This window comes from Pinus tabuliformis, chromosome 7 (assembly GCF_031772625.1).
Source record: "Pinus tabuliformis cultivar Carrire ecotype Pingquan chromosome 7, CPIR1, whole genome shotgun sequence".
NCBI classification, from domain to species: domain Eukaryota; kingdom Viridiplantae; phylum Streptophyta; class Pinopsida; order Pinales; family Pinaceae; genus Pinus; species Pinus tabuliformis.
The window spans coordinates 255,172,922-255,189,681 of NC_142293.1; the positions used below are offsets into that span (position 1 = coordinate 255,172,922).

At 37.1% G+C, this 16,760-nt stretch overlaps 1 pseudogene; it reads left to right on the forward strand.

Moving 5' to 3' along the window:
* The first annotated feature begins 9,832 nt into the window (after positions 1-9,832).
* The window catches only part of LOC149246815 (NDR1/HIN1-like protein 10), a 79,047-nt pseudogene continuing 72,119 nt past the window's right edge, over positions 9,833-16,760 (forward strand).

The following is a 16,760-nucleotide window of genomic DNA, read 5'->3' on the forward strand; positions in this document are numbered from 1 at the left end:
ACAGAAAAGTAATACCAGAAATCTAAACCCAGAACTCTGCAGCATTAGATAAAAGGCAGTCAACAAATGTTTCAAGACAGGTCCACAACTTTACCGATATAAACCTGCGGATATCTGCAGCCTTTCTGTGCCTGAACTGCACAGATCCGCACCGTATCCTTCTGCTGCTCTGCGTACCACCGCACTTTCTCCTTCTGTTGAACTGCGTCCCTCAACTCAGATACGCACTATACTCTCTGTCTGACCACGTACCTTTGCATTGTTCCTTCTGTGCCTTTGTGTATCTCCACACCTTGTTTTCTTCTGTGTTGCGTACCTTGCACTGCGCCTTATGTTGTGCTACGTACCCCCGCACTGCGTCCTCTCCTGCACTGCGTACCCCCGCAATTACACCGTGGATCGCCTGCGAACCTCTAATTAGGGCCAAATTAATAGTCCTCCAATGTGCCACGGTCAGTCAGATCCACAAATCTGATCATGCACCCGAGAGATCACGACTTATCAATAGATTCGCCTTAAATTTTCTCCTTGATTTAGATCTAGCTTTTAAAACCAATCACCCAAACATTCAAATCTTAAGATATTCAAATTTCACAAGTGTCTAGCCAAGTGATCTCCTTCCCCTTTTTATGGTTAAACCCTTATCCACACCATGGGACAAAACCATCAAAAACTAATGCAAGGGATCCAAACCGGGGTTCAATAAATTAGATCCTATACCACGGGCCAAAACCATAGGATCGTAAAAGACGGGCTAAAAACCAAGGGCAAAGCATAGGATACCCCACGTGAGCATGCTTCTCTGCATTGGAGTGAGTGAACTGGGGGACCGCACCTTATGAATGGTGAACCTGCGGGTATGTCCGCACTCCCTAGACGGCGAACCTGCGGGTCCGCACCTTTTGAACGATGCACCTGCGAACCTCTTATTTTCCATTATTTTAAGAACCTGAATAGAGTTTTTCCACTTGAGTGAGTTACCATCAAGTACAACACCTGTACCATAGAGCCAAACCAGAATCATAATGCCAACAATCTCCCCCTTTAGACTTGATGGCAACCTCAAGATCCTCATCGTCATTCTCCCCCTTTGACATCAAGGGCAAAGGGTTATGCTCCCCCTGAGACCATGCTTAAATCTTTAATCATGCTCCCCCTGACGGTAAACCAGATCTACAAACCATAATCCACCATACACCATAAGAGAAAGAGATAGAGACATATTGCAGAAATATTTAGATCAGCATCCATGATCTCCTTCTGTGCTACCATAATGCCAACAATGCATTATATGAGCTCCCCCTGAACCTGTGCCATTCGATCTTCGACCAATCCATAAGCCAGCAAATGTACGCATATACCCATATGAACCTTGTGTACAACCAACAATCTCTGAAACAAATGATTAACAACAAGATAATACATCAACAACCCCTAGCTTTTGCCTGAGGTATTCAAAGGTCTCCCTGGGAAATGGTTTTTTGAGTATATCAGCAACTTGTGCCTTAGAAGGAACATACTCCAACTTGACCTTTTTTTCAAGCACTTGTTCCCTGAGAAAGTGATACTTGATCAGTATGTGCTTGGTCTTTGAATGCATGACTGGGTTCTTTAAAATGTTGATTGCACTTGTATTATCACATAAGATGGAGATAGGTGGAGTACAAGTGATTTGAAAATCCCGCAAGGTCTGCATCACCCAAAGGAGTTGAGTGCAACAAGATGCAGCAGCCACATATTCTGCTTCAGCTGTAGATAAAGCAATCGAACTCTGTTTCTTGCTGAACCAAGATACTAATCTGGAACCCATAAAGAATGCACCACCACTTGTGCTCTTCCTGTCATCCACACTTACGGCCCAATCTGCATCTATATAAGAATGAAGTGTGAGATCTGTATCTCTAGGATACCATAAGCCATAGTTTCGAGTTCCTTGAAGGTACTTAAAAATTCTTTTCACTGCCTGAAGATGAGTTTCCTTTGGATTTGCCTGAAATCTTCCAACTATTCCCACTGCATGCATGATGTCTGGTCGGGTACCTGTTAAATAATGTAGACTTCCAATCATAGATCTGTAGGTTGGTTGGTGCACTACTACTGATTCATCATTTGCACTGAGGCTACATCCTGTGACCATGGGGGTACATACTGGTTTTGCATCTTCCATGCCATATTTCTTCAAAATATGCTTGAGATACTTGGTTTCAGACAAGAAAATCCTACCTTCATTTTGTTGGATTTGCAATCCAAGAAAATATGTCAGTTCTCCAAGCAAATACATTTCGAATTCTTTCTGTATCACCAAGGCAAAGCTTTGACTCATAGGTTCTTCATTGCTACCAAAGATAATATCATATACATACACAACAAGTATTAGTAATTTGTTTTTTCAATTTTTATGTAAAGATTGCTATCTGATGATCCCTTTGAAAAACCTTGTTGATGAAGATATTTGTCCAAACAATAGTACCGAGCCCTTGGAGCCTGTTTAAGACCATATATAGCCTTCTTTAGTTTGCATACGAGATTTGGATCATTCCCAAGGATGAACCCATCTGGTTGCTCAATGTACACTTCTTCCTCTAAGTCCCCATTCAGAAAGGCTGATTTCACGTCCATTTGAAAAACTTTGAACTTCTGAAAGCTTGAGAGAGCAAGGAACATTCGGATGGCCTCAAGTCTAGCAATGGGCGCAAAAGTTTCTTCGAAGTCTATTCCTTCTTGTTGAGCATACCCTTTACACACAAGTCTGGCCTTGTTTCTAATTACTTCTCCATTTTCATTCAACTTATTTTTGAAGATCCATTTTGTCCCTATGACATTCTTATCTTTTGGTCTAGGAACCAATTCCCAAGTGTTTTTCTTTTCGATCTGCTCAAGTTCTTCATCCATCGCCTTGACCCAACATTCATCTTTGCATGCCTCTCTTACATTTTGTGGTTCAATGGAGGAGAGCAATGTCAAATAGCTTGAGGCTTCTGCAATTTTTCTTCTTGTTTGTAAACATGCTTCTTTTTGCCCCAAAATCTGAGATTCTGGATGATTCTTTTGAACGTACCTAGATGGAGTCTTCTCTTCTATCCTTATTTGCTCCTCAGGTGCCTCTTGAGGTTCTTCTTCATCATTTGTCTGATTTGGAGAGTAGTCTTCATCCTCTTCGATATTTTCATGATTTACTTGCCTAGGGATGTATCCTTTTTCATCAACCACTACATCAAAGCTATCAACAATTCTTCCAAGTCATTTATTGTAACGCTTATATGATTTTCTGTGGGGAGAATAACCAAGTAGAATTCCTTCATCTGCTCTAGGTTCAAGTTTGCCAAGCTGTTCATCACTGTTCTTGATATAGCATTTGCTCCCAAAAATTTTGAAATGTTTTACCGAAGGAGTCTCACCATACTAGAGCTCATGAGCAGTTTGAGTGTTGTTCACTCAGACATTTGTTTTCTTGAGGATAACAACCACAGCAAATGCCGCTTCACCCCAGAAGGTTGCGGGAGTCCCAGACTCATCAAGCATAGCACGAGCCATTTATTGGACCGTTCTGTTCATCCTTTCTACCACTCCATTTTGCTGAGGAGTCCTAGCTATAGAGAATTCCCTTCTTATTCCATGTTCTTCACAGAAATCGAACAATTCATTTGAGGTAAACTCCCCACCTCTGTCGGACCTGAGGCACTTAATTTTGTGATCTGATTCATTTTCAACCAATGCTTTGAAAGATTTTAATTTTTCGAATGCTTCATCCTTGAGTTTCATAAGTCCCAACCATACCATCCTGGAGAAGTCGTCAATGAATAATATAAAGTATTCTTCTCCTCGAGGTGACCTTGTCCTATATGGACCACATACATCTGTATGGACTAGTTCAAGAGGCCTGCTGGTTGATCCTTCCTTCTCAGGGAAGTTAGTTCTGGTTTTCTTACCAAACTGACATGATTTACATATGGTGTTGTCTCGAATTTTGATATCTGGAAGACCACGAACAGCCTGGTATTTGCATGCTTTCCTTATTTGTGAAAAGCTTAGATGCCCCAACCTCCGGTGCCATAACAAATGTTCATCATCCTTACTCAAATAGCATTGTTGTTGTCCTTCTTCAAATATGTATAGATTATTTAGAGTTCTTCTGCCTTTGATCATTGTTTTTCCTGTATCAAGATCACGAACGCTACATCCATTTGATCTAAATATTACCTCGGTTCCTTGATCACACATCTGACAGACACTCAGTAGATTATGCTTCAAGCCATCAACATACAAAACATTTCCATCTTTGACCTTTTCTTTCAAATGAGTAGTGCCTTTTCCTTTTATGGCTGCAGGGGTATCATTTCCAAAAGAAACTTTCCTACCCTTTTCTAAAGCAGTATATGATTCAAGTTTTTCTTTATCACCTGTCATATGCTTCAAACATCCACTGTCGATGTACCATAGATTTTCCTATCCTTCTGCATAAAAGACTATCCCACATCTTTCTGGTTGCGGTTCCTTTATTCTCCATGTTCGGGTGCTTGAGGCTTGTTCCTTTGTCTGCCGAAACCTGCTCCTGCATTCAGAATCTTCATGACCGAAGTTATTACAAATATAACATTCAATTTCATTTTCAAGGGCCGAAAAGTTGTTATAGGTCGTTTTCGTAATCCCGGTCATACTTCTTTGTTTTTGAGCTTCTCTAGTCATGACTGTCTTATAGGCAACACATTGAGCTGCTTTGTGACCAAAGTTATGGCAAGATAAACATTGACCATTGAAGAAACTTCTGTGATTATAAAATCTACAAGCCAAATGGTTGTAATTTCTATTGTCATCCATTCTTGAAGAAAATTGAGAAGTTTTTACCTGTGGCTGGTTGTATCTTTTGTTCACCCTTAAGATGGATTGCCCCTAGTTTACCTGGTAGTCTCTGTTTGTTCTTGATGTAATTCATCCCTGCTTTACCTGATGATCTCCATTGGGCTTTTTCTCATTCCTCCTTGCTGCATCAAGATAACTCTTTGAGGTGGATGCTTGAGATGTTTCTCCATTATAACCCAGACATGTCTTAATTAGTGGAGAACACTGTACATTGATAATCTCATCCAGAGTTTCAGATCCTTTAACAAACTTAAGATTAAGAGCCTTTGTTTTCTCAATTTCTTTTCTAAGGCCAACAATTTCACATTCTAACTTCTCAAGAGATTTTTCTTTTTCATCAAGTTGAAATTGCAGAGTATCAATGATCACATTCTTTTCTTCTAAACATGTCTTGAGTCTAGAAATCTCTTCATAAAAGTCATCCACATCTATAGCATCCATGTAATCATCATCTTCAAAAGCCATTAAAAGTTTATAATCATTACCTCGTTCATCTTCGTCACTATTTGATAGGCCATCACTGTCTTCATGAGTGTAGTAACTTTTCTTAGTTTCATTATGTTTCTTGTTCCATCTAACAGGTTCCTTCCCTTTATCAATCTTATCCTTGTGAGGACATTTGGTAGCATAGTGACCGGCTCTTCCACAAGCAAAGCATTTGAAAGGTAACTTACCTCGGAACCATCCAGTACCCCGCTGAATATTTCTGACAAAATTTGATTCTTCTTCTTCTTCTGACAAGTGCCCTAACTCGTAGTACTCGCCTTTTCCTGAAGCCTTGAAAGCAGCTTCTCTCCTGTCCAATGGACCTCCTTTCCTCATTTCATAAGCAGTTAGAATTCCGTGCAGCTATGACATTTTAAGGCTTTGTAGATTCTCCTTTTCTTCTATAGCAAAAACTTTAGATTCAAACCTAGGGGACAAAGATCTTATAACTTTTTCAACCACAACAGCCTCTTTTATTTCTTCACCCAAATTTTTCATACAATTAACAATCTCATCTACACAAAGAAAATAGTTAGCCACACTTTCATCATTATACATCCTGAGATTTTCATACTGAATCCTGAGGGTTTGAAGTTTTGCTCATTTTACCTTATCATCCCCTTCATAGCTCAGAACAATCTTGTCCCATATCTCTTTTGCAAATTTAAACTGCATTACCTTGACAAATTTTGATTGAGATAGACATCCTAATAGAGTATTGGCTACCTTTGCATTTGTTTCATATTTCTTCTTCTCAACCGGATCTGTAGGAGTTGCTGATGGAAAAGTATACCCTGTATGTATGATATCCTAGACTTTTGTACCAAGAGATTGAAGATAGGCAGTAACTCTTACCTTCCAATAAATGAAGTTTGTTCCATCAAAAATTGGTGGCCTGATTGATGCTTCCCTCTCGTAGTTGCTCATGATGCAAGATCTTTCTTCAAGCAATCAAGCTTCTTCTGAAGAACCTGCTCTGATACCAATTGTTGAAAATAATACTGAGAGGGGGGGTGAATCAGTATTATCAAATTCTTTTCAATATGCCTTCCAGATTTATACTCTAATTTATTCTTCAGATATTGATCATTAATTTGTATGTCAATGTCATATAATAATGAACAAGAGCAAGAAAAATAGATAAGCACACCAAAGAACACCAGATATAAGGTGGAAACCCAATGTGGGTGAAAAACACCTGCTGCAATATGTCTCTATCTTATTTCAATTAGAAACTTCTTTTACAAGGATTCTGTACTGGTGCAGTCCTTTACCAGTACGCAGGCTACAACCTGCAGAGAGCTACAACTCTCTCTCGTTTTCTAGTCTCTCCTGGAAGGGAGCTACAACCCCCTTTGTTCTTCTACTTCTTTAAGGACCACGTTTCATTAATTTTCAGACTGGATCCAAGAAGATCAAATAATAATCAAGTACATGCAAATCACCCAATCTCCTTATACAATCAACCAATGAATCACCCAACTTCTCAGAATGTTGTAAACAAAAAAGTAATACCAGAAATCTAAACCCAGAACTCTGCAGCAATAGATAAAAGACAGTCAACAAATGTTTTAAGACAGGTCCGCAACTTCACCGATATAAATGTGCAGATATCCGCACCCTTTTTGTGCCTGAACTGTGCAGATCCGCACTGTATCCTTCTGCTGCTCTGCATACCACCACACTTTCTCCTTCTGCTGAACTGCGTACCTCAACTCAAATACGCACTGTACTCTCTGTCTAACCGCGTACCTCCGCACTGTTCCTTCTGTGCCTCTGTGTATCTCCGCACCTTGTTTTCTTCTGCGCTGCGTACCTCACACTGCGCCTTCTGTTGCGCTGTGTACCCCCGCACTGCGTCTTCTCCTGCAATGCGTCTTCTCTTGCACTACGTACCCCCGCAATTACACCGTGGATTGCCTGCGAACCTCTGATTAGGGCCAAATTAACAGTCCTCCAATGTGCCACGGTCAGTCAGATCCACAGATCTGATCATGCACCCGAGAGATCATGACTTATCAATAGATTTGCCTTAAATTTTCTCCTTGATTTAGATCTAGCTTTTAAAAGTAATCACCCAAACATTCAGATCTTAAGATATTCAAATTTCGCAAGTGTCTAGCCAAGTGATCTCCTTCCCCTTTTTATAGTCAAACCCTTATCCACACCATGGGACAAAACCATCAAAAACCAATACAAGGGATCCAAACCGGGGTTCAATAAATTAGATCCTATACCACGGGCCAAAACCATAGGATCGTAAAACATGGGCTAAAAACCAAGGGCCAAACATAGGATACCCCACGTGAGCTCGCTTCTCTGCATTGGAGTGAGTGAACTGGGGGACCACACCTTATGAACGGTGAACCTGCGGGTATGTCTGCACTCCCTGGATGGCGAACCTGCGGGTCCACACCTTTTCAACGATGCACCTGCGAACCTCTTATTTTCCATTATTTTAAGAGCCTGAATAGAGTTTTGCCACTTGAGTGAGTTGCCATCAAGTACAACACCTGTACCATAGAGCCAAACCAGAATCATAATGCCAACAATTCTTAACTACCATACCTATGGAAATGAGTTATATGCCCTGGTACAAGTTGTTATGAAGTGGAAATACTATTTGAAGGGAAATGAGATAGTAATCCCTGCTCATCACTAGCCATTACAGTAACTATAGGCCCAAATCAAGTTATGGTAGATAAGGCATTATAGGTGGATGAAGTTTTTATAGTAGTTTCATTTAGTGATCATGTATGAGAAGAGAAACAAAAGCAAGTATTTTTACATGCTTTCAAGGAAGCACACATCAAAGATCACAACTTTATGAACTTTATGCACATGGATAATTTCAACCATGATGAATACACAAAGGCACATATAGAGGATGAGGAGTTAAAGGAGGCATTTTAATAGTTGTGAAGCCATAGTCATGTGCATGATGGTGACAACACAATTGACTACCATCTCTAGAATGGGTTACCCTATAGGTTAAATACTTTTTGTGTTCCTAAAAGTGAGGGACTATAGTCTATAAAAAAGGCTCACACTTCCAATGTTGTAGGGAATTTTGGTGTAGGGAAGATAATGACCAACTTGCATAGGTATGTGTAATATCTCAAGATGTAAGAAGAGGTAGCTACATTCATAAGAGGATGCATGTTTTGTCATACTAGCAACGTAGTAGCATGAAATAGGGTCTATACCATCCCTTACTTGTACCCACTCATCCTTGGGAAGGAATTTTCGAGGAATTTGTGGGAGGTTTCTAACAAACAAGAAGGGAAATGACTACCTATTTTTGGTAGTTTATAGGTTCAACAAGATGTGTGTTCTAATGCCCTATAAAAAGAACATCAATAAGCAAGAACTAGTGAATTTTTTCATTAGATAGGTCTAGGTTCACTTTGGGATACAAAGGAGCATTGTTTTAGACAGAGCCACAAGATTTCTTTGTGCATTTTCAACTACATTGTGGGAGAATATGGAAATGAAGTAAAAGAGTCCTACAACATTCCACAAATATAGATAGAGGAAAACAAAAGTAGTCAATATGACTCTGGGGCAAATTTTTAGAGGTTACAATTATAAGCATCTGAATACTTGGGATGGGAATATAACATATATGCAACACTCTTATCATAGAGCAGTCAAGACTTCTACTATTAAGTCCCCATTTGAAACTTGTTTTGGATATTTTCCATCTTCACCTTTGGATATTACATATGGGAAAGGAGGAGTGTGTAAGGATCTCACTAGGGATGCCTTAAGGGAAAATAAATTTGTTGAGAAGATAAGGAACTCCATCTACAAGTACATGAGACACTTAAGAGATCACAAGAAAAGTACAAGGCTACACAATTAGCACAAAACAAACAAGTCAATCAAAGTGGGAGGCAAAGTATGGTTACAATTGAACAAGGAGAGGTTACATGATCCTAGTAAGAAAATCAAGGCTCTGTGATATACTCCCTTTGAGATACTAGAAAGGGTAAGAGATAATGCATATAGACCCGAAATACCCCCATACATGCACATTCAACCAATGGTGAATATAAATTTTTAAAATCTCTATGAGCCTTCGATGTTGGATTAGGAAGAGGATTAGGTCCTCCCTTTTGTAGAGAACCTAGCACCAAATGCTCAGGTAGAGTTGATAGAGGATACATTTAATACAAGATAGGGGTATCATGACCTTTGGAAAATTGGGTTTAAGTGGTAGCTTCTAGGAAAGGATAAATGGTACACTCAAGAGAAGGTAGAGGAAAATCTTCTTGATCTCATTCAATAAACGTTTTTTGGCACCAAAAGCCTCCCAAAATCAAGAGCTATGATTGAGATTAGATCATTATCTTATTTTACATCCATTTTGATGATTTTAGAATGGAAATAATGGGGAAATCAACTCAGAAGAACATTTTTATTGATGCATCCTAGTTTGGGAAATTAGGATTTGAAACTTTCCAAAAGTAGATTGAGGGATCAAATGACATTTTTGGGGGTAAGATTTAACACGTAAGTGCAACAGTCCATATCATTATTTTATGCTTAGTTACCTTTACAATAACACAAGAAAGAAATAAAATGAAGTGTAACACCCCACTGCACATTTACCCTCTTTGACAAGCTCTCCAGGATAAACATGAGCTGAGAGTTACACTTATATGAATATCTTGTCTTCAAATTGACTAGAGGCACTCGTCGCAAGTGCATGATAACATGCTTGTGTTTCACCATTCTTGACCTATTGATCGTGGGTGGGAATTAGGGGAATGTTGAGGTCTAAAATGGGCCTCCTAAGGAAATTACAAAATAATAGTGGAAATAAAAAATAAGATTAGATTACATCATCAAATTTTAGAGGGAAAAAAGAAAAAACAATTTTTTCAATTCGTATTTTCAACTTATCTCCCTATGGGTTTTCTCACATTTCGAGTAGAAACACTCGTTGGATGCATAATTTGATTCCTCATACAAGGAGTACCCATGTTGCATACTTTTGATGGACCATGCTACATGAAAAATCAAAAACACATGAAAAATGTAATTTCTATCACATTGTTTCATGTATTTCTCATATTTCGTGTAGAAGGGTCCATCGAAAGTATGCAACATGGGTACTCCTTGGATGAGGAATTATATTTTGCATCCAACAAGTACTCCTTCTCAGAATTTGATTAAAACCTTGAGGAGATAAGTTGAAAATATGAGTTGAAAAAGTAGTTTTTTTATTTTATTATTTTTTAATACTTTTACTTTTTTACTCAAAAAATGGTGAATCATCCCCCATGGTTGACATAATCATTCTGAATCCTATTAGTTCTTATAAATTTTATTTTGGTTGTACGTTTTTCTTAGTAGGCCCATTTTAGACCTCAAAATTCCCCTAATGATTCTTGTATTTATAACATGGATGGTGTTGCACCCCCACGAGCCAAGGTAGTATGTAGAATATGCCTCCAACCTAGAGATGAACCTTACACGTAGAATTATGAATTCGAGGATGGAGTTAAAACTCATGACCAAGAACCCAAATGGTCGAATCGACATATATTATAAAATGGAGGGACACAGTTCCTATGGGGATCAAAGAAATGCATGTTCGAATATTGGTCCTTCTATCAAGGCCTTAAGGGAGTTAGGGTTTTGTAGCCCACTTTAATGTCACACTCTATGATGTTGAGGGAGCACGTTTCCAGGGATCTCATGTTAGAGAATTCAATGAGGACCTTCAAATTGAAGCTGAAATTGTATGCTTGAATTCTGTTCAAGGTTGGGAGCTAGAAGTCCGGGCATTGCAACATGAGGGTCAAGTGTGATCAATTGAACGTTTATAGGAATGAATGTGGTAAGATGCAATATTTATTCGTTATTTTCTTAGGGTTTCTAACTTATTTCCTCAGGAATAGTTTTGGTTGGGATACTTCGCACTTGAATGAGATCCGAAGATGGTTCAAATATCAATGTTATATATATTGGTACAGTGGTTTCAAATTTCTCTGAAGAAAATAGCTTTGATTTGTCGAAGAAACCATATAATTAGTTCAGAATGATGAAAACATTGATGAGTTCTTGATGCATGACTAGATTCGATTGACATGTTATGTTGCACATCACTATGGTATTAATCTATACAACACGAATCAACACTGTATTTGTTATATTTTTTTCATTGGCATAGGATTTTGTATTAAAATATTTTCTCCAGTCTAAATTGACAAAGTGTCTTTTCACGTGCAATTATTTATATAGTTTCACTTTTCATATGTAATTTTTTATATTCAATATATAGTTTTAGTTTCTTTTGTATCCACGAGATATAGTTGCACTATGGAGTTATCAATATGTTTTTGGTGTACTATATTTTTATAGTAAATATAAAATTGTACTATAGAATTTGCATGAAGTATTTAGAAAGATTATCAATAAATTATGAAAAATATTTTAATAAGAGTTATAGATGAAATATTTAAATGTTAATTTTAGATTAAAATATATTAAAGAAAAATATTTAAAGGAAGAAGGAAATATTTTATAAATAGGTATTTTTTATCTCTTTATCCTTATTTATTATTAGAGGGATCCATAATAGGGTTGATCTTTTACTTGCATGACACTAAGTGATTCTAAGGGGGTCTAACGACATAAGGTGATTCTGAATCCAACCATCACCACTATAATTCAGAGGGTAGATTCCAACTACCTCCATTATAACTCTAGGTGAGCCATGTTGCCAAGAGAAATCTAGATGAATTACACCACTACTATAACTCTAGGTGAGCCACGCTACCAAGGGTACTCTTCGTGAACCCGGATAAATCTAGGTGAGTGAACTGCGTTACAATAACACTATAACTCTAAGTGAACCATGCCTATCATGACAATCACTAATTGAGCTACCACCTAGAGCTAGGTATTTGTTTATTTCTTATTGTAAAATATAATCCGTAAGGAATGTTTTATAATTCAATATAAATATAAAGAAAATTTATAACTTTTTTTTTATTATTAATAACATTTTTTTAATATTTACAATAAATAAATATTTCAATATTCAATTTAATTAAAATATCAACTTTATGTATTCTAAAAGTAATTAAAAATTAAATTCTTCTTATAACATAAAATAAAAATAGAATTTTTATTATTTAACAACAATTAATATGAGAGAGAAATCTAATTAGTCTTGATATTTTAAAAAGTGCATTAACCAACAAATTAAAATAAAATAAAATAAATAATGGGAGTCATAAATAAATATTTCAATGTTCTAATTAAGTAAAATATTTCAATACAAACTTTGTATGATAATGATGAAGAAAAATATGCACTTGTATCTTAAGAAAAAAATACATTACTCTTAATTTTTTCAAAAGCATTAAGCGAATTTTTTCACAATCATCATAGTTTTTCTAACTTCAAAGGTTAAGACGGTTGGTATGGTAAACATTTTGAAGTTTAGATCTAATATGTGTATAAGATAGACAATTTATGAAAAAATGTTTTTATATTTAACCCTCTTAGTGTCAGATGAAAATGTTTTTCATATTTAACCCACATGGTGTCACAAAAGGTGACAAATTCTTTCCTCCCATGGTGTTTTGGAAATTGAAAAACACCTAGTTTCACTATGGAGGTCATGAGAAGTTGTTCTTATTTTAGCAATGGTTCAAAAAAGATATACTTTTGATTGGTTGGAGTTAATTTCATCTCTTGCTTATAATATATTTCCTTTTTCTATCTAACTCTTTATCAACCAGCAACATCAGTCCTTAAGTTTTGAAAATATATTTTTTTAATATTATTTATATTTTGCACCATCATTTCTTCCTTTATTCCTGAAAGGTTTATCCAAGACTAGGCATCCTTGTGTCATCCATACTTTAGTCGAAGGTGGTTTTCACTAGAGTTAAAACCAATTTTAGAAAACCTTTTGTCATTCATTTTGTTTAACATATTTTTATACATAAGATATTGAAATATTTTAATTAACAAGGGCATTGCAGTGTTTTATTTATATAAAACAATTCAAAGTAAGAAATAAATGAGATTTGTATTTATTTTCCTGTTCGTTACATTAAAAGAAGTATATATTTTATTTTAATATCAACCATAAATAAAATATTTAGATGTCCACCTTAAGCAAAAAAAATTATATTGATTTTATATAAAGAGATCGCATATATATATATATATATATATATATATATATATATATATATATATATATATATATATATTAAGATTTAAAAAACATTTCAATGATGTTGTTGTTATTTGTCATACCCTTTTGTATTTGTATCGAATGGTCCTATTTTTCACCCTGGTGTAGAGATGGAAAAATACAGTTTAGGTTTCCCAAAGGGATAAAGATTTATTGTTGGCAGTACATTAAAACGCCCTTGGGCAAAAGAGCACATCCGAAAATGTATTTCCTTTGGCCTAAGGTTAAAGGTCGAGCAGATGTCGGAGCAGATTGGCATTTATTGTGGCCCGATCAACCCACAGAGTCATTGTTGGGAGAAAACTGGAGAGACTGGTACATTGGGTGCCACCCCTAGAATTGAAAAGTAAACAAGAAAGGATATGTCGATGGATGACCAAGATTAACTCTGGGGGGTCTTGGTTTGATCCCATCTCCTGCTTGTCCACCCACCCGAGGGAAGTGGGGACCACACCCGCCACACATTGAGTCATCGACAACACCAACAAGTGAGCATCGAGGTAATAATAAATTATCCCCCTAGTGTCCATCTGTCACCTTTCCAATCACTTTCCGCAACATGTCCTCCCTCTCATGACCTTGCTTGATGTCATATGGCTATTTCCTTTTTCCTATAAAATCCTGACCCTTTAGTCATTCGAATTCAGATTCATACTTATTGCAGCCTAGTTCTCCCATTGTTCCACTAGTCTACAACATCGTTCAACTTTCGGACTGCTACAAAGCTCCCACCAATGTCGTTCGTCAATTCTCACCCAGTCAACTAGGTAACTCAAAATCCTTCTACCAGTAAATTTTATCCTCGTGCTCAAAATGAACAAACCAGCCCCAAAAACTCCCAAAGTGCTAGAATCCAAACCCTCGTTCTACATTGAGCTGCTCATGAATAGAGAGTCACAAATCTTCGACCCATTTTTTCCCTACCACTTTTCGGACCTTTGGTTCGACATGTATGATCATTATGTCAACGAAGAGGACCATTTCAAAGTAGCGGAATCTGGGTTATACTACCAAGTCCCACCATCTATCTATCACTTTTCAGAGTTCATTTCATGGCTTCCCTCATCATATGTAGAGGAGAAAAATTGTTTTATATAATCCACTGGAGTAAAAATGCTGGAGATAACTCTAGAGTTGATTCAAAAGGCTCTCATATACCCAGTTTGTTCTGAGCCAAAAAAATCTACTGAAACAACCCTCTTTTACAGTTATAGTGCCCTCCTAGCTAGGGAACAATAGACCTTCTTATAGATTATTTTGGCCCCAGGCTACCAGTCCTTACCTGTTGTTGATACTTTTCCATTATCCACATTTATAGAGGTAGTGGAACCCATCCTTATTGGAATTACCCATTTGTTTGGGGAGGATGATCCCAATATTCTAACCAAAGCCACCATAGTGTTTTTGAGAACAATGATGCAGTCAAATCATTTTTTTGATATACCTTCTTTCCTGGTTGAATCCATCGACTTCCAACTACACCATTTTTTTGTCACTTCATTTTTCAGATATTACTCCATAATGTTTTATTTGTTCCCATATACCCATGTAGACGAGTTTTAATACCTCAGTCTCAGTCTCACAGATTCACACAAACAATGAAAGTTTGTTTTTTACTAGGGTGATGCTGTGAGGTAGAAACCCAATAATGAGGGCTATTCTCAATTTATATCGACTTATATGGCTACTGCATAGAAAATCATCCACAATTCCCCCCCCCCCCCCCCCCCCAAAAGGATTTTGCCATAGCAGAAATAAATCCTCGAGCTTAGTAAGGACACCAGGGTGGGTGATTGGTACTTGTTCAAAGAATATACTGAAATTAGGGTTTATGGGTGTGAACTCCCTCTTTACCGTTTACCTGTATTTATGCCAATGACAATATTTTCCTTAGAATTTATCAGAAAAATCCTACATGTGGATCACATCCACTTTGTTCCTACTAAGAAAGGTTATATGTTCAATTTAGGGAAGCCAATAGGTCACTTTGTTGTAAACACCAAGCCTTCCCTTCAGTCAGCTGAAAATATTTTTAAAGAACTAAATTTTGAAATGGGGGATATTTGGCATTATGACCCCCATGGTATCATATTAGAGAGAAGGAAAGGTATTAATGCCTCAGCCTATGATCATGAACACAGGACAAAACTTGAGTGGAAAAGGAGAATGTACAAAAGAGAATTTTGGATGAGACCACAGATATGGAAATGGAATATGTTCACTCCAGCAAAAGGGCAAAAATCAAAGAAGTTGTGGATGAAGAGATTGAAACAAGTTTGACGAGGACAAATCTAAATCAACTAGACTTCCAGGTGAGCTTAGAATAAGTTTTCAAAATTCTACCTCTTCATCTACAAAGGTAGCCCTATCGAGTTTTGCTAGGAGCTCAATAAGGACATAATCTAGTTGGACAATAAGGAAGGTGATAGAGGAAAGAAATAAGAAGGTTAGAGAAGAGATGGAACAACAACTGACATCACATTTGGTCCCCAATTAGATGAGACTCTTGGCTGTTATGGACCTACAGAGGAACCAAATGAAGTTTTCACTACATCACCCCTCGGCATAGTCCCTCCCATTAGGCTCACAGTTTAGGACTATGGATTGATCTTTGGACCTGACAAATGTCCCTTTTCCATAAAAAAACAACTTTCATAGGAAGGTGGGAGAGATGATGTATAGTGAATTAATTTGGAATGCTATGAACATTAACAAATCTTAAAATATGTTGGAGAAGGCTGCGAAAAAGCTAAAGTAGGAGAAAACTCTAGAGATTTGCATTTACAAAATGAGAGATTCAAATAGCTTAATGTAAAGCTAATATTGAACCTAGAAGACAAAGTTGTTGTAGAAACTCTTATCGAGAGTTCATAGGATAAGATTCAAGAATTGAGGCATAAGTTGAAGATGCCTTCTTGTGAACATGTGTAGTACAGAGAACTAGCACAAGTGGAGGGAGAAAAATAGATTTTAGCCAAGGATCTAATAGATCATAATAGCAAAGTGATGGCCCTCAAGCAACAGGTATAAAATCTCCAACAAAAAATCAACTCTCATATTTCTATAGTTCTTGTGCTAGGGAATCCTCAGAATCCCACGGAGCAACTCACTAAGACCCTCACCGAGATCTAACTCTCATAAGGATAACTCAAGAAAGTACAAATGGGTTTAGACAATGCCAAGCATTCCA